Source organism: Acomys minous, assembly GCF_964271855.1.
Source record: "Acomys minous genome assembly, chromosome: 10".
In the NCBI taxonomy this organism is placed as follows: Eukaryota; Metazoa; Chordata; class Mammalia; order Rodentia; family Muridae; genus Acomys; species Acomys minous.
In genome coordinates, this window is record NC_140491.1 from 83,912,321 (window position 1) to 83,918,320 (window position 6,000).

The 6,000-nt window shown below is 42.3% G+C and overlaps 1 pseudogene across 1 annotated transcript; it reads left to right on the forward strand.

The window, feature by feature from the left end:
* The first annotated feature begins 1,089 nt into the window (after window positions 1–1,089).
* On the forward strand, window positions 1,090–5,123 carry LOC311607312 (RNA-binding protein EWS-like; annotated as a pseudogene). Its single transcript has 3 exons — window positions 1,090–1,184; window positions 3,280–3,647; window positions 3,789–5,123. The product of its transcript is annotated as an RNA-binding protein EWS-like (transcript).
* The last annotated feature ends 877 nt before the right edge of the window (window positions 5,124–6,000 follow it).

Sequence of the window (6,000 nt, forward strand, 5' to 3'; positions counted from 1 at the left end):
TTAAAAATACAAAAGTCATTGATTCAGGCTCACCACAGCTCCATCTTATAACTTCCTTAATCTACGTTCGCTCCTTTTAGATAATTTTAGTTTGTATCATGTTGACATCAAACTATTAAGCACAGTTGATCCCTTGTCAGCATGATACACAAAGACATCTCTGTGAAGCCAGAACATTTCTTTCCTTTTTTTATGTTTGTCCCCAAGATCACATAAAATGACATCACAATAGAAAACATTTTACAAGTTTAAAAAGTCTCACAGACTTTACAAATCCAAACCATTTGAAATCCACACCCTTAAAAAGAATTCTAGTCTCCAGTAGAACTGGTCCTGGTGGCATGAACTCTGGAGAGCCAGCCCTGAGAGCATGAGACCTGGACTGCTGTCCCTGCCCCTCACCTGAACAAAGCCAGAGACTGGCCCTGGTGGCGTGGGCACAGGAAAGCTGGTGGGCTGACAAACTCAGCTTCCATCTAGGCCCATAACTCTGCTTTTGAGTTGGCCTACCCCAACATCCATCCTATCTAAGAACTGCTGGAGCATGTGAAGGGGCCAGTACTACAGATATAAAGCTGCAGATCTTTGAACCAGACCAATGACTCATTGCAATGAACATTTGCAAGTAAAACTGTTTGGGGAAAATGTATATTGTATAACACACCATGACACACTACTACTTCCACAGTAAGGTGTGTGAGGTGCGTGTGTGTGCGGGGAGAGAGAGAGAGAGAGAGAGAGAGAGAGAGAGAGAGAGAGAAGGGGGTGAGGCTGCAAGGTGGAAGGTGCATGATAATGTGAAATTAACAAAGAATCAATCAAAAGTTTTTAAAAATTCAAAGTATTTCCAAAATGCAAAATCGCCTTAAAAATTTAAAGTCTTTCAACAGTGGAATCCTGTCCATAAAACTAATAATTTATTACTTTAAGAGGGAAGAATCAGGTACAGTCACAATTTGAAGAAAGAAAAACCAAACTCCAACAGTGTATATAACTCAGTGTCTAACATCTGGGATTCATTTGCAATCTTCTGGGTCTTCCGGGTGGCTTGAGTCTCTAGTTCTGTCTCCCTATAGCACACACAGTGCGATGGCTATTCTCAGTTGTCAACTTGACTGCATCGGAAAGGATCTAAGACCCAAAAATGGAGGACATACCTATGAGGGATTTTTACTTAATTTGAAGTAGGAAGATATACTTTTAATCTGGATTTAGGAGGTAGTAAGGCACACCTTTAGTCTGAATCCACCAACAAATATACCAGAAAAAATAAGATAAAACTTCATCAAAAAGGTTTACCACACATAGAATTTAAGAACATACGTTTTGCTTATTTGTTTCTAAAAGGTAACTTATAGTAGGTAGACTGAGGTATTGATAGAGTATTCCAACATACTTTAGGCAATAATTTATGTTGCATGTTTTAATAAATTTTCATTAAAAAATATTTTGAAAACATAAAATATAAATATATGTCAAAAATTAGATATATGCAAACCAAATTAATACAATTAAAAAGTGAAGTCCTAATCTAAACAAATAATTATCAACAGAGGAATCTCAAATGGCCAAGAAGCACTTACAGAAATGCTCAACATTATTAGCCATCAGGGATACAAATCAAAACAACTCTGAGGTTTTCATCTTACACCTGTCAAAATGGCTAAGATCAAAGACGCAAGTAACAGCTCACGCTGGCAAGGAGGTGGAGCAAGGGAAACACTCCTCCATTGCTGGTGGGAGTTGAAACTTGTACAGCCTCTTTGGACACCAAAAAAGGTTATTTCTTAGAAAATTGAGAATTGGTCTACATCGAGACCCAGCTATACCAAAGGATGCGTCAGCATACCACAGAACACTTGTTCAACTAGGTCCATATCAGCTTTATTCATAATAACAAGAATCTGGAAACAATGCAGATATTCCTTAAATGAACAATGAATTTCTAAAAAAATACTGCATTTACACAATGGATTATTATTTAGTTCTTTAAAAAATGACAAGAAATTTGCTGGCAAAAGGATAGCACTAGAAAGGAATGAGGTAACCCAGACCCAGGAAGATGAACATGGTATGTACTCACTAATAAGTGGATATTAGCCATAACACTAAAAAAAATGACCATGCTACAGTTCACAGATCCAAAGAAGCTAAGGAACAAAGAGGGCTCAAAGGTAGAAATATAGGAGATTCACTAAGAAAAAGAAATAGAATAGACATCATGGGTGGATGGGGAGAAAGAACTGGGGGTTTGGATGGAAACGAGAGAGAGAGAGAGAGAGAGAGAGAGAGAGAGAGAGAGAGAACTGGGAGAGAGAACTGGAATGTGGGCATCTCTGGGATGATCTAGAAACCTAGGGCAATTGGAAACTTCTGGGAATCAATGAGAGTGATCCTAGCAAAGACTCCTATCATTGGAAGATACAGATGCTGAACCAGTCATCTCCTTTAATCAGGCCAGACATCAGTGGAGGGATGAGAATATCAGCCCAGCCATAAAATCTTAGACCTACAATTTGCCTTGCTTACGAACTATGCTGGGGTAAAGGTGGTGCAGAACCGTGGGAGTGGCGAACCAATGACTGGTCCAGCTTAAGACTCAGAACACAAAAAGGAGCCCATCCTTGTTAATTCCCAGAAGGCCAGGAGCCAGAGTCTAGATATTACAGATACTCACAACCCATGATAGAACCAAAAATAAATAAATTAAATGGTTCCTAATTTAATTATATATATATATATATATATATATATATATATATATATATAGAGAGAGAGAGAGAGAGAGAGAGAGAGAGAGAGAGAGAGAGAAATTGGCATCTAGTCCAATTGTCATCAGAAAGGCTTCACCAAGCAACTAATGGAAACAGATGCAGAGATGCATGGACAAACATTAGGCAGGCAGAAGAAGAAGAGGAAGCATTTCAAAATCCAGAGTGGTCAATTACACCATAAGAAAACCCACAGAATCAACTAACTCTGAGCCAATTGGGGCTCACAGAAACTGACCACCAACCAGAGGGCCTATACGGGATTGACCTAGGCTTTGCGCATATGTTACAGTTGTGTGCCTTGGTCTTCTTGTGGGACTATTAACATTTGGAGCAGGAGCTGCCTCTACCTCTCTTCCTTGCCTTTGGGACCATTTACCCTTACTGGATTGCCTTATGTAGCCTCAATGGAAGAGGAAGTTCATCTTACTGCAATTTGATAGGCTTGGTTGGTGGATATGCATCGATGCATTAAAAACAAAGAACAAAATATATCTGAACTTTGAAGAAGTATCTACAGCCAAGCTGCAGGCCAGACAACTCAAGGATATGCACAGACTACTCTGGAATATGGGAAACAAAGCTATGGAAACTATGGACAGCCTACTGATGTCAGCTATACTCAGGCTCAGACCACTGCCACCTACAGGCAGACTGCATATGCAACTTCTTATGGACAGCCTCCCACTGGTTATACCACACCAATTGCTCATAGGCGTACAGCCAGCCTGTCCAAGTATACGGCACTAGTGCTTATGACACCACCACTGCTACAGTCACCACAACCTAGGCCTCATATGCAGCTCCGTCTGCCTATGGCACCCAGTCTGCCTACCCAGCTTATGGCCAGCAGCCAGCAGCCACCGCACCTACAAGACCATAGGATGGTAACAAGCTCTCTGAGACTAGTCAACCTCAATCTGGTACAGGAAATTATAACCAACCTACCCTAGGATATGGACAGAGGAATTACCCAATGCAGCCAGTCACCGCACCTCCATCCTATTCTCCCACCAGGCACTCCTCTTTACAGCTGACTAGTTAAGATCAGAGCGGTTACTCTCAGCAGAACACCTAACGGGCAACTGAGAATCTATGGACAGCAAAGTAGCAATGGTCAAGAAAGCAGCTAAAGGCAGCAGCTTCCCACTAGTTAACCCCCTCAGACGGGATCCTACAGCCAGGCTCCAAGCCAATATAGCCAACATAGCAGCAGCTACGGGCAGCAGAGTCCATTCCGAGAGGACCACCCCAGTAACATGGATGTTTATTTGCAGGGGTCTGGAGGATTTTCCAGACCAGGGAAGAAGAACCAGGGCATGAGTGGCGCTGATAAACCGGGGCAGGGGAAGAGGGGGATTTGATCGAGGAGGCGTGAGCAGAGGTGGGCTAGGAGGGGGATTCCGTAGAATGGGCAGTGGAGAACAAGTGGCTTCAATAAGCCTGGTAGATCCATATGAGGGACCAGATTCTTGATCTAGGCCTCCCTATAGATCCTGATGAAGACAGACAGCAGTGCAATTTATGTAAATGACTATGTGACTCTGGATGATCTGACTGACTTCTTCAGGCAGCGTGGTGTTGTCAAGACGAACAAGAGAACTGGGAAACCGATGGTCCACACATACCTGGAAAAGGAGACAGGAAAGCCTAAAGGTGAAGCCACAGTGCCCTACAAAGATCCACCAACTGCCAAGGCTGCCATGGAATGGTTTGATGGGAAAGATTTTCAACGAAACAAACTTGAAGTTTCTCTTGCCTGGAAGACACCTCCAGTGAATATTATGTGGGGTAGCATGCCACCTCATGAGGGCAGAGGGAGAACGCCACCACTTCAAGGAGGTCCCGGTGGTTCAGGAGGTCCTGGAGGATGCGTGGGTAGCATGGGAGGCCGTGGAGGAGACAGAAGAGGCTTCCTTCCAAGAGAGCACTGGGGTTCAAGAGGGAACCCCTCTCTGGGAGGAAATGTCTGACACTGAGCTGGAGACTGGCCCAGGCTGTGGAAGCCAGAACTTGGCCTGGAGAACAGAGTGCAACCAGTGTAAGGCCCCTAAGCATGAGGGCTTCCTTCCTCCACCCTCCCCATCTCTGGGTGGTGATAGAGGTCGAGGTGGCCCTGTTGTAACGAGAGGAGAAAGAGGTACACATATGGACCCTGGCGATCCTGGAGGAATGTTCAGAGGTGGCAAAGGTGCAGACAAAGATGGCTTCTGAGGTGTCCATGGCATGGAGCAAGGTGGCTTTGGTGGAGGAAGAGGAGATGGTCCTGGGGGGCCTCCTGGACCTTTGATGGAAACGATGGGAGGAAGGAGCAGACCTGAACCTATCAAGTCTCTTCTGTACTACCTGTAACCTCTTCCTCTGCAGCCTGGCAAGGCCTTTCTGCCATGGGGATGTAATCTAAGTTCAGTGGCCAGAGCGCGTGTCTCTACTTTCCTCATGTATAGGAAAGATGTTTTCTTCATGGTTGTCAAAAACAAGTAGCCAAAACACTAAAAATGCAACATTTATATAATTTTTGGGTGTATCTTGGTTCATCTTGCTATAGGTAGTTTATTGTATACATATGTGTAAGAATATAAATGTATATCTAAAAATAAAAAAAATGATGAAGAAGAGAGGAGGAGGAGGAGGAGGACCTTGGAAAATCGATAAAGGCAAGCACCATCAGGAAAGCATAGATTGGCCCTATTAAAGACCTGCAGAGCTCGATTGACTACCAGATTTATTTTTTAAACCAAAAAATGTTTTAAATTTATAATTCCATGTTTATAATGTTGACCACAAAATTATGATTATTCCCTGTCTGTACCTCAGTATTTTCACCATTTGTGAAGAAACATTAAAACAAGTTATATGGTAGTGTATTGAGTTTTTGGTTTTTTGTTTTGTGTTTTCCTTTTAAAGATAGTTGTTTAAGACTTAACAGTGGAAACCCTTTTGAGCACACTCACTATCATTATGGAGAACCAAGAGGGCCTTTATTGTAACAATGTTCACGGTTGTGATATTTTAAAAATAAAATCCCAAATGCTTATTTTAAAAAAGACTTACTCACCATAGGTTTGAACATTCTTTTTTTAAAAATCATTTTATTTTGGTTTAATGTTAACGAACATGTGAGTGCTAGGACTCTAACCTGGTCCTCTGGAAGAGAAGATGGAATATTTAACCACAGAGTCACCTCTCAAGCTCAATTAGTTTTATGTATATATGCATTTACTTACTT